Source organism: Somniosus microcephalus, chromosome 6 (genome assembly GCF_052327205.1).
Source record: "Somniosus microcephalus isolate GS21.2 chromosome 6, FLI_Smic_1.0, whole genome shotgun sequence".
In the NCBI taxonomy this organism is placed as follows: Eukaryota; Metazoa; Chordata; class Chondrichthyes; order Squaliformes; family Somniosidae; genus Somniosus; species Somniosus microcephalus.
Genome location: NC_140992.1, coordinates 218,260,445 through 218,284,875, shown reverse-complemented (window position 1 = coordinate 218,284,875; position 24,431 = coordinate 218,260,445). Strand labels below are relative to the sequence as shown.

Below are 24,431 nucleotides of genomic sequence, written 5' to 3'. Positions count from 1 at the left end.
CTAACCCATAAGATGTTTTAACATTTTGACGAAAGGAACACTTCTTAAAGGCTGGTGTTTGCGTGATTACTAATAAAATTATTGTAATTCAGTTAATCGTTCCCTTCTCAACCATTGTCACACCAACTGATTGCTGTCTATGCAGACTAATGGAATTACACTGTTACTGACGGAACTAATATAATACCTGATCTCTGGTTAAATGATTGTTATAAACTGGTTTAGCTTTCTTGCAATTTGTGAAGGCATCTGACCTCCATTTAATTACATTTTAACAATTAAAAGGTGCTGAAATAAGCCACAAAGCTTGACTAGTTTGTATTAAAACTTATTCCAAGCCATAATTTTTAACATTGCTACAGTGCTCCCAAAGTATTTTATGTTAATCAATGCAGTTCTGACCTCAATAGAGGCTGTTCCATGCATATGAATTTGCAATTATGTTGATTTGAGTCTAATGGTATTGTGGGTGCAATTGTAGTTCTTGACCATGACCCTGAAGTAGGCTTTTAAGAAGTTTGAGATGATAACTTCAATTCTGAGATTTCATCGGTGAGCTGGTAGAGTTCTTTACTGGACTGTCTGTATTTTTTTTCTAACAAAACATCACCAAAAATGAATGTAAAAGGTAAGATTTAGTCTTGAAGAAATTCTGTTTTGTAAGTGTATGGAAGCCCAGTACATTATTTTAATGAAAAGCAATGGTATAAATGGATCACAAAACTATTAAGGTATGTGAAATCTTGTAACAAGAGACAGTGATGAAACAATCTGCAAATGCAATAGTTTGAAATGAACAAAAGTGGTGCTTCAAATCTGATTAACAAGATTGGCTACACCTAGTAACTATCAACAACAAATTGGGATGACAGTTTTCATTTGTGCTACAACAGAAATATATGATCATGATGATTTCCTATATCAGTAGACTTGACTTTTTCAAAGCCTATATATATTCATATACTGATGCCTGATGGCACCTCTACAAAATTAAAGATTTGTTCAACATTGAAGTGGCTGGAGCTAGCAGCAAAGCCCTGATAGTATTTTTATACGATCAATGATTTCTCTAGGCAATATCTTTAATCTTGCATTCTTGTCAAGATGCATATCAAGTATAGCCCTTAGTCACGAGAGAAACAGATGAGGAAGGCCAATCGACCCATCCAAAAATACCCTATACTTTCCACCATCACAGCATCAAGTGATTCTTAGATAATTTGTGTTTTTCCTTCCACTAACCTACTTGGTAGTTTATTCCAGGTGTTATTTTAATCATTTTTGTTTGAAGTTCCTGATATAAGTCCTAAATTTGCCTTTAATTAGTTTGAACATGTGTCCCCTTGTCTTAATGCCACAGTTTAGTTTGAGCAGCGATTCAAATTTTGTTTTTCTATACCATGTACTCTCATCTGAGGTTATCTCTCAGTCACTTCATGACTGAACAGCCCAACTTTTTCCACTCTTTCGCCATAAGTCAGTCTTCTGACATTAGGGATCAGTGTCATGACTGTACACCTTGAATATCTCTTGTCTCAATGATTGAACGCAAGGTGCAGTCTGATCAGAATGCTACACAGTTTGAGCATAACTTCCTTTGATTTGTGCTCTGCAGTTTTGGCTGTATAATTTTGCATTCAACTTGTTTTGTTAATCGCTGCAGTGCAGTAATTGGACGCAATGGTCCTGAAATTGCGGTCGGCGGCGTAGCTGAGGAGTATGCCACCGACCTCCGAACGAAATCTGCACTTACCTGGTGCGAGGCCCCAAACGAAAACTTGCTTTGAAATGCTGCAGAGTTGTATGCAGCGTAGTGGCCCACAGATCCCAGGGACGTACCGTTGTGCGTAAGCGTACCTAGGATCAAGAGGGGCAGTGCTCCTTTCACTAGCCAATCAGGAAACCGAAATTGCTGATGCCCGACGTCAATCAACTTGTAAATTAAATGGTGTGAATATTTATTTGACAAATACACTACTTGGCTTTAAAAAGCACAGGGAATACTTTGGAGTAAATGCAGTTATTTACTGGAAGACTGCAGGATTGTTAAAAATCTCATCCCGCAAACCGAGCCTTTACAGCTGCCTGGTAGGTTGATACATGACACGTTTGTGTTTGTTTGTAATTATTTATTAAATTTTCTCGTCTACCCCCCCCCCCCCCCCCCAACATCTTGCACTGCAAAGAGGCTCCTGCGCCTGTTTGCACTAGCTGTAAAATTTTCCAGCAAAATTGCTGTGCAGTTGGTGGGCAGTTAGCCCAACTTCTCGCCAGCAATGAGGATTTGACAATCGCAGCGGATAATCTGTCTAGTCAGAACTTGACAGATCACAAGTTCACGATTTAGCGCATGCGCATACGGAAATCACGAACTTGCGGTCAGTTTCAAAGGCGGTATTACAGCGTACTGAGTCCTGATTCGCATTTAGTATTTGCCCCCAATCCTGATAAAATTCCTTTAAAATGTACCCACCATTCAACTAATTGTTGTGCAGTTCCCATATTTAACCCTGAAACCTCACTCCTATAAGTTTAAATTGTAACCTTTTATGCGAAACTCCAAATGCTTTTTGGAAGTTAAGGTACACCATGTTGTAGAGCTTTCCATAGTCTAGTTAGGATGTAATATCCTTAAAAATACAACAAACCCTTTCAATAAGTGTTATCTTTTTAAAGTGTAATTAAGACAATTCTAAAAATGCACAAATGGGAAAAATAATTTCATTTTGATAGATTAAAAAAATTTGTTCTTGGGATGATCCGTAATTTGCAGATGACACGCAACTTGGAAGTGTAGTAAAGACTGAGGAAGATAGTAATGGACTTCAAGAGGACATAGACAGGCTGATGGAATGAGTGGATACGTGGCAGATGAAATGAGGTGATACATTTTGGTAGGAAGAATGAGGAGAGACAATACATGCTAAATGGTACAATTTTAAAAGGGGAACAAGGAGAGAGACCTGGGGTTGCTTGTGCACAAATCTTTGAAGGTGACGGGGCAGGTTAACAAAGCAGTTAATAAAGCATATAGGATCCTGGGCTTTATAAATAGAGGCATAGGGCAGGGGTTCTCACCCGGGGTCTGTGGCCCCCCAGGGATCCGTGAGAAGATTTCAAGAGGTCTGCTTTTAACTATTAAATAAAATAGTGGGAGTTATAACTTCTCTTTTGGGGAAGTAAATCCTGAATTGGGGCAGGGAAATCTGTGAGTTACTCTGCCATAGCGTGGGCTGAGATAGCACGAGCCTTCCTTTCAACCTTTTTCTTTCCCCTCGTGGAGCTGCCCTGTGTCGGTTGGAAGCTGCTCACGCATTTGAAAAGAGACTTTTTTACTTGTTTAAACAGGTGTTTGAGACAGGCGTGGGACGCCGGCAATGGAGAGAGTGAGCGCGTGCGATGTGGCCTTGGGTGGGGGAGGAAGGGGGGGGGGGGGAAAGAAAGAGACTTTCCAGTCTCTGGGCCTGCAGCAAAGCTGTAATAATCAGGATCCTGTGTGACACTCTCCTTCAATGTCTTCAGCCTGAGTTAATAAAATAACTGAAGGCGTTATCACAATTTTCCTCGTACCTCAGAATCGGTGCTTTATAAATAGAGGCATAGGGCAGGGGTTCTCATCCGGGGTCTGTGGCCCCCAGGGATCCGTGAGAAGATTTCAAGGGGTCTGCCAAAGAGGAGATTTGATAGTCACGTGCTCCTCTGACGGACGAATAGGCCAAGTCTGGGCATCGTGTCCTTTGACATACTGCTGGCTATTTGTGAAAAGGTTGGGGAATTAGAAAGAGGGGGGCTGTATTTGTCACTAAAGGATTTATGGCAATGAGGTTGGATGGATAAAGTCGCTCAGGGCCCTGTTTATTTCTCCATTTCTCTCCCGTGCCATCCGCATCTGCCATTACTGGCACTGTTAATTCAAGTCACTGGTTTTCACCGCTGTGTTGGGTTTGGTATCGAAATAAGAGGGATGTTCTGTTTACGAAATGGAGGTCGTGGACCTGGAATTTTAGTCCAGTCTGACCGAGTGTGCACGAAATGAGCCTGTAGTGAGCACTGAGCCTCCACATCTTGACAGAATTGTTGCTCATCACCAGCAACAAGTTTCACGTTAAGTAAGAAAAATAATAATAATAAATATATGTTTAATTGTGTAACTCATTTTTAGACAAAAAAATACTTGTGTTATAAGGGGTCCATGGAATTTTTATAACATGGGAGGGATTCCTCAGAAGCAAAAAGGTTGAGAACCCCTGGTGTCGAGTACAAAAACCAGGAAGTTATGCTAAACCTATATAAACAGTAGTTTGGCCCCAGCTGGAATATTGCTTCCAATTCTAAGCACCACACTTTAAGAAGGACATGAAGACTTTGGAGAAGGTACAGAAGAGATTTCCGGGATGAGGGATTACAGTTACGTGGATAGACTGGAGAAGCTGGGGTTGTTCTCCTTAGAGCAGAGAAGGCTAAGAGGAGATTTGATAGAGGTGTTTAAAATCATAAAGGGTTTAGATATAGAGTAAATAAAGAGGAACTGTTGGCTGAGGATTGATAACCAGTGGGCACAGATTTAAGGTGATTGGTAAAAGATGCAGAGGCGACATGAGGAAAAACGTTTTTACATAATGAATGGTTAGGATTTGGAATGCGCTGCCTGATAGGGTGGTGGATACAGATTCCATAGTAGCCTTCAAAAGGGAATTGGATAAATACTTGGAGGAAAAATTGCAGGGATATGAGGAAAGAGTGGGACTAAATGAATTGCTCTTCGAAAGAGCTGGTGCAGCCTTGATGGGCTGAATGGCCTCCTGAGCTGTACTATTCTATGATTCCTTATCCCCTCTTATTTTGGTCATGCTGTCTCACTCTCCTCCCATTCTCCCAGCAATTAATTTGGAACTGACCAAGCTGAAGCTTTGACATTCTCTTGGGCTCCAGTGGTTTGCAGCACTAATGTATGAGGCTATTACCATTCCTATGTTTGTGTGGTATGATCAATAAAAATCAATATGTGAGTTATGGAAATAAACTAGTTGCAATACAGTTGAACTAACTCAGGCCTGTGGTGTGAGTTATGCAGCTCATGACACTTTGATTTATTTTGAGAAACTTGCAACTTCTTGCCCTGTATTTTCTGTGTACTGCAGTAGTCATATGTAAGAATATGAATTCAAAGCATTGCTGTTTTGACTGAGTTAGAGCTGTACTACTGTAAACCTGGCTGTATGCATGTGGCAAAATGGTACAAAGTGGGTAGAGGTTTGCATTTTCAAATTTAGTAATTATTGGAAGTAAATTTTACAGTTTTGTTTGGAGAACTTTTGGATCATCAGGATTTTCCTATTCTTGGTTCTGCTACCAATTACCCTGTAATACTTTAAAGCAAAGGTGTCCAACCCTTTGGGCAGGGGACCAGAAACACATGCCACCACCAGCGAGTGGGCTGCATCTGATTACACAAAAGTATGAGGCCCCATTTAAAAAAAAAGTTCCCCAGTACATAAAAATCTGAGCCTCTCAAACAAAATTCAACACCCCCATAAGCAAAATGAAAAAAATCCAAGTGCCCTCCCCACACCCCCGACTCAAATTTGTAATTTGACTAGCAGCCTGTACTTTGCCCATCTTTCTGTCTTCATGTGCTGGCTTGGTCTGTTCTGTTCCCACGCCATCATTTGTCCTCTTATACCAAGGTGAATCATAAACTATAGGGAAAGCAGCCAGAGACCGCTAAAAGGGGTGAGAGAAAATCTGAATGGCTCAACAGTGACAGCTGCAGTGCTTCTACTGGTGGTATTGTGTATTTATAGTATGACAAGTTTACAGAGGCAGCGTCCTTTGTAAATATTGTGGACATAAAATGGGAAAAATTGGCAGGAAGTGTGGTTTTTAATAATTGATCTCTCATGGCTTTGGACATGGTAAGTCAGAGAATATGGCCACCCTCTTACCTGTCTGCTGTCTTTGTGTCGTCGCTTCTTTCTCTCTCTCTCTCCCCATATATCCTCTTTTTGTGTTTCTTTGTTCCCTTCTGCTTTTTCTTTCTTTCCTTTCGGGTGATGGTGGATGGTGGGTGCTATTAACCACCGCAGACTGCATTTAAAGTGTGAATGGTGAGGAAAATGTTGTTCTCAGTGGCTCCTTCCCATCTCCTCCTCTCCCTCAATCACTCGTACTTCCCCCTCTACCACTTCTACCCACCCTTTACTCCCTTCACTGCCGCAGCACTTCCCCTTTGAACTTCTCACTTAACCTCTACGCCCTGCCATCTCCCTTTCTAGTCAGAAGGTTGTGGGTTCAAGCCCCACTCCAGAGACTTGAGCACAAAAATCTAGGCTGACACTCCAGTGCAGCAGAAGTGCTGCACTGTCAGAGGTGCCGTTTTTCGGATGAGACATTCAACCGAGGCCCTCGTCTACTCTCTCAGGTGGACGTAAAAGCTCCCATGGCACTATTTCAAAGAAGAGCAGGGGAGTTATCCCCGGTGTCCTGGCCGATATTTATCCCTCAATCAACATTACAAAAAAAAACTGATTATCTGGTCATTATCACATTGCTGTTTGTGGGAGCTGCTGTGCTCAATTTGGCTGCCAGGTTTCCTACACAGTTCAAAAGTACTTAATTGGCTGTAAAGTGCTTTGGGATGTCTGGTGGTTGTGAAAGGTGCTATATAAATGCAAGTCAGTCTTTCTCTGCTGTCTTTCACCTCACAATTAAACTTCCATCCACTCCCACTTGCTTCCACCCCCCAGGGTAGGTGGTGACAGACCCCCTCATCCTCGACTTGTTTCTCTCCTCCCACTACCTATCCTATCCAATCTATTTTCCTCAGAGGCAATTTGCTTTAAAATTCAACTGTAATTAAAAGTCAAATTAGAATGAGGAAAACTGCCCGTCTTGCCCTTTATCTGTCTCCCTCTCACTTTCTCACTCTTGTCTCGAGTGTTAGAAATTCGAACCTGTTGCACAGGTGTGAGCGATTAACATTGACCTTTTCTAAATGCCAACAAAACACAGGTGAGAATTAATTGGATTCAGCATTCAACTGATGTTTTTTTGAAAACTGGACTAACATTATATGAAGAAAGACTCTCTTAACTACCCCCTACCCCTCGTGTTCTCATCAGCTTAATACACTTTCTGAAGTTAATAGAACAGAAATAAAAAGCTACATGGTTGTGTACATAACAAAGTGCCAACTACAGAAGCAACAGTTACTGCAGGTACTTATGAGTTTGAAATTAAATGCACACCTCACTTACCAAGTATAATACATAATAGATGGATCAACACCACAGACAAGATAAATACCAATGATAAATTACATCTATTTGTCTTATGATATCCTGTCGCAGAATAAAAATAAAATTTGTGTCTCCTTCTGTAACTGCTTGTCTCCACTCTAATTCATTCCCTCCATCTCACATTGTTTGCATTGCATTGTTTCTCCCTTTTTTCATTTTCTTTCTCTGTATTTCTTTTGCATTTTATGGTTTATATTACTAACTTAACTTGGGCTTTATGATTAAGTCAACATGAAAACATGCCAAAGAAGCCACAGTATCAAAACTGATCTAACCAGCATCAATGTTTGGGCAGGGCAGTGTGGCCACTATGCAAAATAACTTAAATTTCTGTAGTCTTTTTAGAATGAGCTACAGCTTTATCAGTCACTATTAACAATTTATTTGGCATTAATTTGAAACACTAAATTACCTTTAGCATGTCAAGTTGTTACTGAAAGAAGTAAAATAAACATATAAGCATTTTGGATAAATCTGTCATAAGAATAAATTCATTCATTCTGCATCATATTTTCACAATCTTGACAAACATGGGTGATTGATTCCTTACTTTGCCATTTGGAATGTATGAGAAATAGAGTATTTGACTTAATGACATTGGATTCTGTTAGCACTCCAAGTTTTTCTGTCAGCTGATCATTAGGATATTTTTTATGAATTACAGTGCTTCATGCATAATTTACAAGTTCCTTCAATCTTGACACCGTGCAATATTTAGAATCACAGATCTGGAATTTATGTGCCTCATAATTTGTATTCAACAGAAACATGCAGTCTTACCTACTACAATCAGTCTAGAGTGGGGTTGCACAACATAAGTTCTCCTGTCCAAATTATTTTAATTCAGGTCATGGCCAAACACTGATCTACAAAAGCTGGACTAAAGATAAGATATCTAGCTAGGTTTGCACACTGTGATCATGGTAAATATTCAATGCAAAAATACTGTTTCGGCCATGAAAATAAGTTGCATTATATCAGGCTGCTTCTGATACAGAGTGCATCAGACTTGACCTTCATTATATTTAAATAAATACACTCTTGCACATGAGGTTGAAAGTATTGTGCAGTTTTGGGCAGTGATATGGAGATTGTTTAAGACTTGTTTATAAGTTCAGAAAAAACAGGATTATAGATTAAGGAAAAGGCGATGGTGGACAGGGCCCAATTTGGACTCAAAATAAACTCCATGCAACCTGACTCTGCTAACTGGATGGATGAGTTCAACAAAAAAGAAAGGAGAACCTCACGCTGCAAGACTGGCCTGGATTTCTGACGGCGATTTCATGGCATGGAGTTGCACACGATCCTAGATCACCTGACAAAAGCCGCCTCTGGTGTCCAGACTCGACTATTCCAATGCTCTCCTGGCCGACCTCCCACCTTCAACCCTCCGTAAACTTGAGCTTATCCAAAACTCTGCTGCCCATATCCTAATTTGCACCAAGTCTCGTTCATCCATTACCCCTGTGCTCGCTGACCTACATTGACTCCCGGTCTAGCAAAGCCTCGATTTTTAAAATCCTCATCTGTGGCCTTGTCCTTCCTTATGTCTGTCACCTCCTCCTGCCCAATAATCCTCTGAGATCTCTATGCTCCTCCAACTCTGGCCTGTTGCGCATTCCTGATTTCCATTAATCCACTATTGGTAGGTGTGCTTTCAACTGCCTAGGCCCTAAGGTCTAGAGTTCCCTCCCTAAACTTCACTACCTCTCTCCGCCTTTAAGCCGCCCCTTTGACCAAGCTTTTGGTCATCTGTCCTAATATCCATATGTGGCTCTGTGTCAAATTTTGTCTCAATGCTCCTGTGACGTGCCTTGGTATGTTTTACTACATTAAAAGCGCTATATAAATGCATTTTATTGTAGATCTCAACCCATCTAGCTATTTTGCCGCAGTCCCTATAGAGTTTTACCCACCTGGTTAAAACGAACAAACTGCCTCAGATCAGGCCATAAACAGAGCAGAAACAGTCTATTGACACAACTCCACATCCTGACCTGCCTGAGTTGGATTTGAACCTAGGTCGACAGAGGTGAAAGGACAGTCTTCCAGCTTATTGTATCTCCCAATACCACCTCCTGGAGATCCCTCAATACAATTACTTTAAACAAAACTGGTTCAGGTTCTATCTCCAGTTTGTGTCAAGTTAGCTGATTTGATGGGGTGGATATCAATAAGAGCTCCACAACTTGCTTCCGAGCCACTTGGCCGGGGAGTGGAAAAATCAGCCATGATTCTTTGCTCCTGATTTCTATCCAGTCACTGCTGTTTTCTGAGTACAGTTGAGTGTTTTTATAGATGTAAAATGTATATAGTTGGGGAGGCTGAAGTAATTTGCTGTTTTGAGGTTTGAATACAGTATTTGGGTTTTAAAATTAATCTCGCTGATCTCAGATTTCACCCTTTATTTTATCAAGAAGACACAAATCCCGGACTGGAGATATCCATGCACCATTGTTTGGAATGGACTGCAGAATACAACAAATCAGTCCTTCGTTCCTCGAAACACAAGGCTCTTTGTCAGTTTGCATTCTCTCGTGTTTTCCTTTTTTTATTAGGTATTCAAGAAAGGAAAAAGACTGAAAGTTGACCTGATTATGGTTAAAATTATGAAGGGGATCAATAGGGTAGATGTAGAGAAAATATTTCCACTTGTGGGGGAGACCCAAACTAAGGGCCATAAATATAAGATGGTCACTAATAAATCCAATAAGGAATTCAGGAGAAACTTCTTTACCCAAAGAGTGGTGAGAATGTGGAACTTGCTACCAGATGGAGTAGTTGAGGCGAATAAGTCATCCTCAGTTCCGAGGGACTGCCTACGAAGAAGAATAGCAGAGATGCATTTAAGGGAAAGCTAGATAAGTACATGAGGGAGAAAGGAATAGAAGGATTCATTGATAGGGTGAGATGAAGTAAGGTGGGAGGAGGCTTGTGTGGAGCATAAACACCAGCATAGACCTATTGGGCTGAATGGCCTGTTTTCGTGCTGTAAATTCTATGTAACATTTTGCTGGAGTGGCCGAACAGTTCAGTTTGGAAGACGTTCTTTGCATTTCCCTGAACTTCCTATGGGTTCTGAAGGAGGGTCTATTTGAAACGGTAACTTGTTTTTTTCCTTTTTCGATTCTGACAGACTTCCTGCATTTTCTATTTTTATCCCTGTTATCATCTTAAACTAAAGAGCAGGATTGGTTTGTCAATTACTGTTAAAATTGTTTTAATGGTTGCATTGCACCTTTATGCCAACTGATCAACAAAACATCATTTACACTGATGCAGAGGTTATAAATAATAACATTCTCGGAACAGCCATAAAACAAAAAAAAAATACTGCAAATAATTCTAATCTGAGTATTTTGTGCAGTTTATGTTTTATTACGTTATTTACTGTCTTGGTATAAAGGAAACAACTATAAATTGTGTTTACATGAAGGGCCTCGAGACCTGATATGTCTAGTCTCAGTACTGACTGAATCTCTTCCATATGCCTTTTAAAGGCATTCATTTCAGTTTAAATATGGGAAACAGTCAGTGATAGGATCATGGTTTTTTTTGCAATGTATTCAGTCTGTTTTAGGTCTGATTCAACTCAAAGAATTGGAAAATGTCATTGATTCTTTGAATTAGTGAGTCTTTGGCCTAGAAATTGGGTTTTGGCGCAGCGACGGCTTTAGCGCCGGAAGTTACTGCCGGAGCTAAGTCGCGCTGGGCGGGCCAAAAATTCACTAGTTCTGCGCCCAAACGGCTGCCGGCGCTGCTGAAAGCTGTTTGCGCCTGAAAACTGGCGCTACGCGCTGAATTGCGGCGCTATTCCGGCGCTGCGGCGCCCGCTGCGGTGCGGCAGGTTCGGGAAGTGCAGGCCTCCTCCTTCCCTTAAGGAGGAGCTGCCTGCACCCGGCCGCGGCCCGCGAAAATCATTGTAAAAATGAGCCCGGCACCTTGGACAAGTGCCGGGCTTGCATCTGTCCCGGGGGGGGGGAGAAGTCCGGGGAGGGAGCTGCGGCCAGGCGGCCGGCGGGAAAGCGGCCGGCCGCCGCGGGGCCTTTAATGAGCCGGCACAAAGTCCAGTAAGGCACCTCTGCCAGAACGTTGCTTGCGGCTGCCACGGGCGAGGCGGCCGCAAGTCAATTTCGGAGTTCGGGCGGGTTACCATGGCAACCGGGACGCTGCGCACACCGATGACGTCATCGGTGCCGGCGCAGCGCTAACGGCCTAACGCCGATTTAGGGACCCACTCAATTTCCAAACTGGCCATAACTCCGGCGCTAGGCCCTCTAGCGCCTCAAAAGCGGCGCTAAGCCTACCGAATTTCTAGGCCTTTGTCTTTAAGCTAGTGTCAAGAGTGTAGCAGGTTCAAGTTGAGTTGACAATTTGCTGTATATCCGAACTTAAATTTGCTGCATTGTCCAGTAACAGTCAATTGCTGATCTAATGATGCTGGTGACACTCGATGCTGGTGACACTCTGATATTGTCAGAACAAGTGTTCACTGTAAGAGTCTGTGTGCTACATTGACCAACACATGCAGTGCTGACTCGATTTACACAGTAGATAGAAACTGCTTCTTGCACTATTGTAGGCATCAGTTTGCATTTCAGAGTTTGTGGTAATTTAGCTAATAACTTAGACTCCCAATTTATGACTGACAGTTCTTCCTCTGCTGAGTCAGCTATTCTCCAACAGTTCTCGGTATTTGGGTGTGCTGTGTACCACTGCACTATGCAGTGGTATGGTAGGATATAGGTTCCCAATTCCGACATGCCTTCACAGAGAAGTTCAAGCATGCCAAAGGGATTGAGGGGAAATTGGCAAACTTAGTCTCAAGCGCTTCCAAAGACAGAGTTACAGAAGGATACTGTAGGCTTGGAACTAGGTTATCCACATGCTCTCTTGGTCAGGATCTAATAGAGGAGGAAAAAGAAATAGAAAAAAGGATGGCAAACAAAATAGGAAAATGTTCACATTGTAGAGCGTCTCAATACCTTGAATGATTGACTAGATAAAGGGGACATTTTTCTTTCAAAAATTACATTGACTACAGAATAAAACAGAAGCTTAATTGCAAATGGTAATTAATTTATGTTCTGACAGGTAGTGCAGGGTTGTATGCGAAACTGAGAGACTACTATTATTGAGATGGAAAAGTTCATTTTCTAAAACATTTTTGTCAGTTAGGTGGGAGCATCTGTGGGAATCACTTGCCAAGAGATTCTGGCTTGGTGTATATTTGTTTTCTTTTTAGAGATTTCTATAAAATTGCATACATACAAGTTGCATACCTGTTTTACAAATGTTCTAGAACGGCTCACCGAGTAAATGCACTGCCAGCTAATCAACATTTATACTGAAGCTTCGAGTGTATTTTTAATGAACAGTATATATTTTCCTGTTGCTCTTGGCCATATGTATCTGAAAGAACCTGGCGAATCGAATAACTAGGGCTGTAGAGAGGGCTTTAAACTAATTAGTGGGGGGGAGGTTTCAAGAGAGCGAAAAATAAAAATGTCAGCGGAGAAGGCAATAGAGCAAGGTAGCAGTGGGGGATTTAAAAACCAGAGCGTGTCAGGAAGGGACAGAATATATAAAGATAAAGGTAAAGTAGTAAAGGGGGTAAAAGCAGGAATAAATTGTCACAAAACATATTTAAAAGTTCTTTATCTGAATGCACGCAGCATTCGTAACAAAATAGACGAGTTGACAGTACAAATAACTACACATGGGTATGATCTGGTGGCCATTACAGAAACATGGCTGCAAGGTGACCATGACTGGGAACTAAACATCCAGGGTATTTGACTATTAGGAAGGACAGACAGGAAGGAAAGGGAGGTGGGGTGGCTATGTTAATAAAGGATTGAATCACTGCAATAGTGAGAAATGATATTGGGTCAAAGGATCAGGATAGTGAAACAGTTTGGGTGGAGATAAGGAATAATAAGGGGAAAAAGTCACTAGTGGGCGTAGTCTATAGGCCTCCTAACAGTTGCAACTCTATTGGTCAGAGTATAAATCAGGAGATTTTAACTTTCATATTGACTGGACAAATCAAATTGGGCAGGGCAGCCTTGAGGAAGAGTTCATAGAGTGCATTAGGGACGGGTTCCTTGAGCAGTATGTTACTGAACCAACCAGGGGGCAGGCAGTCTTAGATCTGGTCCTGTGTAATGAGACAGGATTAATAAAAAATGTCCCAGTAAAGGATCCCCTTGGAATGAGTGACCATAACATGGTTGAATTCCAAATTCAGTTGGAGGGTGAGAGAGTTGGATCTCAAACCAGCGTACTAAGCTTAAATAAAGGAGACTATGAAGGTATGAGAGCAGAGTTGACTAAAGTGGACTGGGAAAATAGATTAAGGTGTAAGACGGTATATGAGCAGTGGTGTACATTGAAGGAGATATTTCACAACTTTCAAGAAAAATATATTCCACTGAGGAAAAAGGGGCGTAAAAGAAAAGACAGCCGTCCGTGGCTAAGTAAAGTAATAAAGGATAGTATCCGACTGAAAACAAGGGCATATAAAGTAGCCAAATCTAGTGGGAGGATAGAAGATTGGGAAGCATTTAAAAGCCAGCAAAGAATAACTAAAAGATTAATTAAGAAAGGGAAGATAGATTATGAAAGTAAACTAGCAAAAAATATAAAAACAGATAGCAAGAGTTTCTACAGTTATATAAAAAGAAAAAGGGTGACTAAAGTGAATGTTGGTCCCTTAGAGGACGAGACCGGGAAATTAGTAGTGGGGAACATGGAGATGGCAAAAATGCTGAACAAATATTTTGTATCAGTCTTTACAGTAGAGGACACTAAAAATATCCTAACACTGGACAAACAGGGGGCTATAGGGGGGGAGGAGCTAAACACGATTAAAAATCACTAAGGAGATGGTACTCGGTAAGATAATGGAACTTAAGGCGGATAAATCCCCTGGACCTGATGGCTTACATCCTAGGGTCTTGAGAGAAGTAGTGGTAGGGATTGCGGATGCATTGGTGGTAATTTTCCAAAACTCCCTGGATTCAGGAAAGGTCCCAGCAGATTGGAAAACTGCTAATGTAATGCCCTTATTTAAAAAGGGAAGTAGACAAAAGGCTGGAAACTATAGACCAGTTAGCCTAACATCTGTGGTTGGTAAAATGTTGGAGTCCATTATTAAGGAAGCAGTAACAGGACATTTGGATAAGCATAATTTAATCGGACAGAGTCAGCATGGTTTTATGAAGGGGAAGTCATGTTTGACAAATTTGCTCGAATTCTTTGAGGACGTAACAAACAGGGTGGATAAAGGGGAACCAGTGGATGAGGTGTATTTGGACTTCCCAAAGGCATTTGACAAGGTGCCACACAAAAGATTACTGCACAAGATAAAAAATCATGGGATTGGGGGTAATATACTGGCATGGGTGGAAGATTGGCTATCTAACAGAAAACAGAGTTGGGATAAATGGTTCATTCTCAGGTTGGCAATCAGTGACTATTGGTGTTCCGCAGGGGTCAGTGCTGGGACCCCAACTCTTTACAATCTATATTAACGATTTGGAGGAGGGGACCAAGTGCAACATATCCAAGTTTGCCGACGATACAAAGACGGGAGGGAAAGCAGTGAGTGAGGAGGACATAAAAAACCTGCAAAAGGACATAGACAGGCTAAGTGAGTGGGCAGAAATTTGGCAGATGGAATACAATGTTGGAAAGTATGAGGTTATGCACTTTGGCAGAAAAAATCAAAGAGCAAGTTATTATCTAAATGGAGAGAAACTGCAAAGTGCTACAGTACAAAGGGACCTGGGGGTCCTGGTGCATGAAACACAGAAGGTTAGTATGCAGGTACATCAGGTGATCAGGAAGGCCAATGGAATCTTGGCTTTTATTGCAAGGGGGATGGAGTATAAAAGCAGGGAAGTCTTGCTTCAGTTATACAGGGTACTGGTGAGGCCACACCTGGAAAACTGCATACAGTTTCGGTTTCCATCTTTAAGAAAAGATATACTTGCTCTCGAGGCAGTTCAGAGAAGGTTCACTCGGTTGATTCCGGAGATGAGGGGGTTGACTTCTGAGGAAAGGTTGAGTAGGTTGGGCCTCTACTCATTGGAGTTCAGGAGAATGAGAGGCGATCTTATCGAAACATATAAGATTGTGAGGGGGCTTGATCGGGTGGATGCGGGGAGGATGTTTCCACTGATGGGTGAGACTAGAACTAGGGGGCATAATCTTAGAATAAGGGGCTGACCTTTCAAAACTGAGATGAGAAACTTCTTCACTCAGAGGGTAGTAAATCTATGCAATTTGCTACCTCAGAGAGCTGTGGAAGCTGCGACATTAAATAAATTTAAAACGGAGATAGACAGTTTCCTAGCTGATAAGGGAATTAGGGGTTACGGGAAGCGGGCAGGGAAGTGGACCTGAGTCTAGGTTCGGATCAGCCATGATCCTATTGAATGGCGGAGCAGGCCCGAGGGGCCGTATGGCCTACTCCTGCTCCTACTTCTTATGTAACCCATGATTCCTGATCTGGTCTCAGTTAGGCAGCAGTAGGAGTGCCAAAATTACAATCAATGTCCCTGCACAAGAAAGCAAAAATCAGCCAATGCTGCTCCTGATTCTTATCCAGCTACCTTTCCTGGTGCAAGTTGGGCCACAAGAGGTTTAGGCTTGTATCATCCACAGCCTATGGAGTCTCATTGACTAGGTTCACATCTGAGGGCTGCTGGTGCCGATGAATCCATAACCTAGCATGTGCCAGGGCCTTCAGGAGAGGAGGGAAAAATAAGAGTAATTAGCAAGAACGCAGAATGTACAATATTTCTGTGCATATTATTCATTCAGTTCAATCGTGGGTAAAATGTTGAGCTCTGACAGCTTCTCTCTATATAGTTTGAGCCAACTAGCTTGGTTTCCAGTAATCTGCTAAAAAGCATTGTAATGTGACAATAACTGGCTTAGACAGTTTGCAGCACTTTTAATGTAGAAAAAAATCCCAAGATCCCAGAGGAGGTAACAGACAGTGAGCAGTAGTGAAAGGGTTAGGAGAGGTGACTGAAGATATGGTTGAAAAAGTAGGTTTTAAGGAGGAAGTTGAAGGCAACACTAAGAACATGCAAACAGTTATTTTAAAATACTGTTACATTATTAAATAATTGACAAGTGAGTATAATTCAACCTTGGTTCTCCTGATCATAAATAGTTTGAGTTTCTCTGTCATGATACATGATGTCATCAAAAAAGCTCAATTGAATTATATCTTTTGCAGTTCACTGCCAGCTGTTTGTTGCAGTACGGATCATAGATCTAGAAAATTGAGACAAACAAGTGTTTTTGTGCTTCAGTTCAATCAGTTTATGATGCGCTATCAATTACTCATAAAAGACGGAGAGTTAGGAGAGTAACTAAAGGCTTTTATTAGCAAAGAACAGAGCATGCCTCTCGTGGTTGACTGGGTTCCAAGAAGGCAGGGGGCTGCAGGTCAATCACCTTTATACCTGGGCCTGTGGGTGGAGCCAGCCGAGACATGTTGAGGCATGCATAGGTACAACAGTGTGCAACAACAATAACAGTGGTTTACCACATTCACCCCTTGTTTAAAATTGAGTCCGGCGGGGTGAAGTGTACTAAAGGTTCGTGTAAGTAAGTCTATCAGGTGGCCTTGTATGCTGTCCTGATCGTCGTGGTGGCGGCGGTGATGGTGCAGCATCCAACGTTGAATCTGGCGTCTCATTGAGTGGTTGGGTGGTCAATGACGGGTCCTGGGGCTGCGGCATGCCGTCTAGCGGGGTTGGGTTGTGGGTAGTGGTGGATGGCAATGGTAGTGTATCAGGGGCACCCAAAGGTGCGAGATCTCGTGCGGGGGCTGTGTCCTCCCGCCCGTCCGGGTACGCTACGTAAGCGTACTGGGGGTAGGCGTGGGTAGTGGTGGGTGGCGAGGGAGGTGTTTCGGGAGCACCCGAAGGTGCGAGGTCTCGTATGGAGACTGTGTCCTCCCGCCCGTCCGGGTACACCACGTAAGCATACTGAGGGTTGGCATGGAGGAGGCTCACCCTCTCGACCAGGGGGTCCGTCTTATGGGACCTCACGTGCTTCCGCAGTAGGACGGGTCCTGGAGAAGTCAGCCATGTCGGTAACGAGATCCCCGATGTGGACTTCCTGGGGAAGGAGAACATTCTCTCGTGAGGGGTAGCATTGGTGGCTGTACAGAGCAGTGACCGAATGGAATGGAGCGCCGCAGGGAGGACTTCCTGCCAGCGGGAGGTCGGAAGGCCCTTAGATTTCAAGTTTAAAAGGACTGCCTTCCAGACCGTCGCATTCTCCCTTTCCACCTGGCCATTCCCCCGGGGGTTGTAGCTGGTGGTCCTGCTTGTAGCGATACCTCTCGAGAGCAGGTACTGCCGGAGTTCGTCGCTCATAAAGGATGAGCCCCTGTCGCTATGAATATAGCTAGGGAAACCGAACAAGGCGAAGAGGTCATTCAGACATTTAATGACCGTGGTACTGGTCATGTCTGAGCAAGGGATGGCAAACGGGAAACGGGAGTACTCATCAATTATGCTGAGGAAGTACACATTGCGGTCGGAGGAGGGGAGGGGCCCTTTAAAATCGACGCTCAGCCGTTCAAAGGGGCGCGTGGCTTTGATCAGGCTTGCTCTGTCTGGCCTATAAAAATGCGGTTTGCACTCGGCACAGATTTGGCAGTTCCTGGTCATGGTCCTGACCTCCTCAATGGAGTAGGGCAGGTTACGGGATTTGATGAAGTGAAAAAAACCTGGTGACCCCCGGGTGGCAGAGGTCATTGTGGAGGGTCTTCAGTCTATCGACCTGCGCGTTGGCGCATGTACCACGTGATAGGGCATCTGGGGGCTCATTGAGTTTCCCGGGCCGGTACAAGATATCGTAATTGTAGGTGGAGAGTTCGATTCTCCGCCTCAAGATCTTGTCGTTCTTGATTTTGCCCCTCTGCTTATTATTAAACATAAAAGCTACTGAACGCTGGTCAGTGAGCAGGGTAAATCGTTTTCCGGCCAGGTAATGCCTCCAATGTCGCACAGCTTCCACAATGGCCTGGGCCTCCTTTTCGACAGAGGAGTGTCGAATCTTGGGGCCCTGGAGGGTCCTTGAGAAAAAGGCCACGGGTCTCCCCGCCTAGTTAAGGGTTGCAGCTAGGGCAAAGTCGGATGCGTCGCTCTCCACTTGGAAAGGGATGGACTCATGAGAGTGAAGGCTGCACAGGCCTCTGCTGTCAGGGGGAAGGAGGTGGACTTGATGAGGGGTCTGGCTTTGTCCGCATAGTTGGGCACCCACTGAGCATAGTACGAGAAAAACCCTAGGCATCTCTTCAGTGCTTTTTGGCAGTGGGGGAGGGGGAGCTCCATAAGGGGGCGCATCCTGTCGGGGTCGGGGCCGATGACTCCGTTCTCCACTACACAGCCAAGAATGGCAAGGCGCTTGGTACGAAACATACATTTGTCCTTGTTGTATGTTAGGTTCAGCCGCTGGGCCGTACGGAGGAATTTCTCTAGATTAACATCATGGTCCTGCTGGTCGCGGCCGCAGATGGTGACGTTGTCTAGATAGGGGAAAGTGGCCTGGAGCGCGTTCTGGTCAACCATCCGGTCCATCTCCCGTTGGAAGACTGAAACCCCGTTGGTGACGCCGAAGGGAACTCTGAGGAAGTGGTAGAGACGACCGTCAGCTTCAAAAGCTGTGTACTGGCGGTCCTCAGCCCTGATGGGGAGCTGGTGGTATGCCGACTTCAGATCAATCGTCGAGAACACCCGGTATTGTGCTATCTGATTGACCATGTCAGATATGCGGGGGAGTGGGTATGCATCTAGCTGGGTGTAGCGATTGATCGTCTGGCTGTAGTCAATAACTAGGCGCTGTTTTTCGCCAGTCTTCACTACCACTACTTGTGCTCGCCATGGGCTGGTGCTACTTTCAATAATCCCTTCCTTCAGGAGTCTTGCTACCTCGGATTTAATGAAGCTCCTATCCCCGGCACTGTAACGCCTGCTTTTGGTAGCGATGGGCTTACAGTCGCGGGTGAGGTTAGCGAACAAGGAGGGGGGGGGGACTTTAAGGGTGGAGAGGCTGCAAATGGTGCGCGGCGGGCGATTTAAAAGCTGCTGGCTGCAGACTGTGAGTGGGGGGAGGGGTCCGTCGTACGCTAATGTGACACTCTTAAGGTGGCACTGAAAATCCAACCCCAGTAGAACGGCAGCGCAAAGATGGGGCAGGACCAGGAGTTTAAAATTTTTGTATTCTGTGCCCCTTACTGAAAGGGTCACTACACAGTAGCCACCGACGTCCGCTGACTGGGCTTTGGAAGCCAAAGAGATCCGATGTCGCGTCGGCAGGACCGGGAGAGAGTAACTGCGCACCGTGTCGGGGTGGATAAAGCTTTCCGTGCTCCCGCTGTCAAAAAGGCAGGTAGTGGCGTGGCCGTTTACTGTAATGTCCATCATGGACCTGGACAGTTGATGAGGGAGAGATTGGTCCAGCGTCACGGAGGCCAGCGTATGGTCGAGCGAGTCGATGTGGTCGTCAGATGAGGCGGTGGTTGAGTCCGGGTCCCCCGTGGTTGAGGTTGGAGACGTCCGAGATGGCGGACAAAATGGCGGCGCCCATGGTCCCGATCCCCACGCGGCTGGGGGAGCCCAAGATGGCGGACAAGATGGCTGCCCCCACGGTTCGCACGCGGCGCTGCTGGCGTTAGCGATTTTACCTTTGCAGGCGCTGACATAGTGTCCTTTCTTCCCGCAGCCGGAGCAGGTAGCGTTTCTCGCCGGGCAGCGTGCTCTGGGGTGTTTTGCCTGGCCACAAAAATAACATTTCTGTGCCTTGGACATCGCAGCAGCAGTTGAAGGTGGCGGTCCCATGACCCAAGGTTGTGGCGTCCACGTTGCGGAGTGGTTAGGGGAGAAGGCGTCCATATTCCTGTGGGCCGCGTCGAGCGAGAGCGTGAGGGACACTGCCTTTCTCAGGTCCATTTCTCCCTTTTCCAACAGTCTCTGCCGGGAGTAGTCGGACCTTAGACCCGCAACGAAAGCATCTCGGATCAGTCCCTCCGTGTGTGCTGCGGCTGATACTTCTTTGCAATCGCAGTCTCGGCCGAGTATCCGTAGTGCCCGTAGGAAGGCCTCCACCGATTCCCCGGGCTGCTGTCTGCGGGATCTTAAGAGGTGCCTGGCATAGACCGTATTTACCGGGCGTGCGTATTGCCCTTTTAGCAGATCGATAACCGCCGCGTAGGTCGTCGCGTCCTGGATTATTGTATAAACTTGGTGGCTCACCTTTGAGGCCAGGATTTCCAACTTGTTTTCGTCCAGGGTCACAGTTGAGGCTTGCAGGTAGGCCTCGAAGCAACGCAGCCAATGCGCGAATTTGGTAGCCGAACCCGCTTCTTGGGGGTCTAGGTCCAGGCATGTTGGTCTGAGGGCTCGCAGCAGCTCCTGCTGCTCAGCGTTTGGTGCAGCAGCCTGCTGTTCAGCGTTTGGTGCAGCAGCCTGCTGTTCAGCGTTTGTCGACATTTTGTTTTTGCTAATAAAATTGATGCGCTATCAATTACTCATAAAAGACGGAGAGTTAGGAGAGTAACTAAAGTCTTTTATTAGCAAAGAACAGAGCATGCCTCTCGTGGTTGACTGGGTTCCAAGAAGGCAGGGGGCTGCAGGTCAATCACCTTTATACCTGGGCCTGTGGGTGGAGCCAGCCGAGACATGTTGAGGCATGCATAGGTACAACAGTGTGCAACAACAACAGTGAATAACAATAACAGTGGTTTACCACAGTTTAATTTTAGCCAAATGTGTTTAACAACTTCATTGTAAAGCATTGTTCCTGTCCAGTGTCCCTTTTTCCCCCCAAACAGTATGGGATTTGAGGCCAAAACAAATTGACACAAATTGCTTTTTATTGTTCTTGATAAATCTGCTGGAAATATTATTTACCAAATACGGTATTGGACCTTTATATGCAACTGCACCCGGTTTAGGATCAACCAGATCCAATTCCATGGACCCAAGATTATCCAAATATTTACATTTCAATTGTATTTAAGGGAACTTATTGGTGCAGTGACTAAATATACTGCCTTTTCATCTCTGGGATCGAGGTTCGAGCCCAGGATGATAGAAAGAAGTTGTTTTCATCCTATGGAGTGTAAGGGTTGTAAATTAAATGTTTGATCAGTCTCAACCCAGTTCTTATTGAGCACAGAGCCATTAATAATGGTGTTCGTTTTTAGCAAAATCTGGGCCAATATCACAGTTAACTATTGCAACAATATACATAGACCTGTTTAGTTTTCCAGTTTTATTCTCCCTCCACACCCTTTCCTCACTGTGCCAGGAATCACACCAGCACTAGGCTACTGTGTACATCAAAGTGCTGCACCACCAGAGCATACACATACGATACCAGTGGGTGGAACAAAACACTACACCACCGCCATAAACTGCCGCAAACTCCATTCCCTCGCCACCGAGTCCATCTCCTTCCTTGGCTGCTGTCTGAGGCTGAACCACACTGTTTGCAACCTTGGCGTCTTATTTGACCCTGAATTGAGCCTCCGCCCCATATCCTTCCCCTCACCAAGACCGCCTACTTCCACCTTTGTACTATCGCTTGTCTATGCCCTGCCTCAGCCCGTCTGCCACTGAAACCATCTTCCATGCTTTTGTTACCCCAGTCGCGACTATTCCAATCTTCTCCTGGCTGGCCTCCCATCTTCCACCCTCCGTAAACTTCAACTCATCCAAAGCACTTCTGACCGTATCCTGACTCGCACCAAGACCCATTCATCCATCACCCCTGTGCTCGCTGAACTATATTGGCTCCTGGCCTCGAATTTAAAATTCTCATCCTTGTGTTCAAATCCCTCCATCACCTTGCCCCCCTCCCTATCTCTGTAACCTCCCTCCCTATCTCTGTAACCTCCTTCAGCCCTACAACACTCCGAAAACTCTGTATGCCTCCAGTTCTGGCCTCTTGTGTATCCCCGATTTCTTCTTTCCTACAAGCTTTTGGTCACCTGACCTAATATCTCCTTATGTGGCTTGGTGTAAAATTTTGACACAGCCTGGTCCTTAAAGGGGTGTTAGTGGAAACCTGGGAATATATGTCTGCTTGACTTCTCAATTTAGAGGAGTGCAGAAGTAGAAATTTTAAATAGTGAAAGGAAGAAATTCTCTCATTCACACTGGACAAAAAACAGTTTATGGAAACTAAGACCGTGATTTCGCCGACCGAGGCGGGGTCGGTGTTGCGGACCCAGCCCGCACTCTCCAAGTGATTGTACATTAATGGGGCTTGTTAAGCCCGCCCTGCGAGGTTCCTGGCCAATTAAAAGGAAGCGGGTCTGATGACTTCATTTGATGACATGTCATCAGCTGGTTTCCTTAAAGGGGCCATGTCCAAATTGATTTTGACAGTTCTGCTGTCAGTGTTTTACAGCATTGGGGTGCTGCAAACACTGACAAGCACTGCGCAGAGGTGCACAGTTGCACCCAGGCTCTCCCATGATTCCCTCCGTATGCTTATGGAGGGAGTCACAGCACGCAGGGAGGTTCTCTTCCCTTCCCATGGACGGAAGAGACCTCCCCAATAGATCAACACAGCCTGGTTGCACATTACAGAGGAGGGCACAAGCAGGGATGTCGTCAGGAGGACCAGGCTGCAGTGGCGCAAGCCTTTCAGTTATCTCAGTAGATCACGAAACGTTACTGCCAAGCCACACTCAACCTCATCCTGCTGTGCCACTCAGCACATCCACATCACTCTGCCTTCTCTACCCTACTCCTGCACATCCTTACTCACATCAACTTACCTTGCAGCTCCACCCATCCCTCTCTATCTACATTATCACTTCCCCATTTCACTAGCCACCCCTCACACTCACCCTCATCCTCGTCCAATTATACCAACTAACACACAAGGGTAGGCACTTGGATGTTTTAGCCAATGTTCATGTGAAGTTTCTGGTAATGTGCTGTCAAACATTGAAACCTTTATTTCCAGTACTTTGCGTTCTTGGACAGATTTGTGTGTTGGCTTAGTGAGTTGTAGTGAATGGTAAGACATAACGGTACCCCCTGCAATGGTGATGAGTGTAAAAGGAATGACTTGGGCATTGTAGGGATGCTTTATGGTATTGGTGTAGGATGGTGCCAACCTGGTGCATCATGTGGTATCCAGGGTTTATAGCGTCAAGTAAAGTAAATCTGGCCATGGTGAGGCCTTCCCTGGCCTTCCGGGCAGCAATGTGGTCAGGTGCTGATGCCCTGTGCCCTGTGCAACATCAGTTGATTGCGGAGAAGGCTGGCGGTGTTGTTGGTGCTGCTGGTGTTGGGACTGATCTTGGTGGGATTCTGAGGACCAAGGTGAGATATTTTCAAGGGTAACGATGCTGATGGAATAGATGGCAGGTGAGGTTGAGATGACAGAAGCGATCTGTCAGTGGTGAGAGAGGTTGTCCCAATGAGGTGGCACTGGATAGAGAGTTGGCGCCAAACACTTGCAAGCTGCAGAAAGCTCAATATGTCTTCCAAATGCAGTAACCAACAGTTTCTGAGCTTTGAAAGTGAACAGCTGTAACATGGGATCTTTTATACAACTTTGGCAGCAACTGTCAGGTCATGAGATAATTCAATGCTGAGTCCACTCACGACATGCTGAGCTGGCGTGTTCCCCGAGCAGCGGGTATCCCGTGGGGGAGCATGTAAAATAGGCTTAAAATAACAGTTAATTGGATGTTAACAACCCATTTAATGATGTTAATTGCCTCCCCCGCCGTTTGGTGTCGGGTCTTTTCAGCGCCAACAGACCCAACAACCGGGAGGCTCGTGTGGAGGCGGGTTGACAGTGGGCACCCAACCCACTGTCAATCTTTTCTATTTTGACAGTGGACCCGCCTCTGAACCCGCGCTCTGAGCGCCGGCAAAATCGTGGCCTAAGATTCTAATTGTGCAGATAACAGCTGTAAACCCAGTAAATAACTTGCATGATTGAGTGTTGCAAATATTAGTGTGACTTGTAGTACAGAACATTTGTTCAATTGGAGGTTTTATATTAACTAAATAGCAGCTCAGTACTTTGAACAATATACTTCAGCATACTTTAGAAATGCAAACAACATGA

At 44.7% G+C, this 24,431-nt stretch overlaps 1 protein-coding gene across 3 annotated transcripts in view; it reads left to right on the top strand.

Moving 5' to 3' along the window:
• Positions 1–24,431, top strand: part of fto (FTO alpha-ketoglutarate dependent dioxygenase) — a 542,258-nt gene that overhangs the window by 625 nt on the left and 517,202 nt on the right. The gene's annotated exons all lie outside the window — the stretch shown is intronic.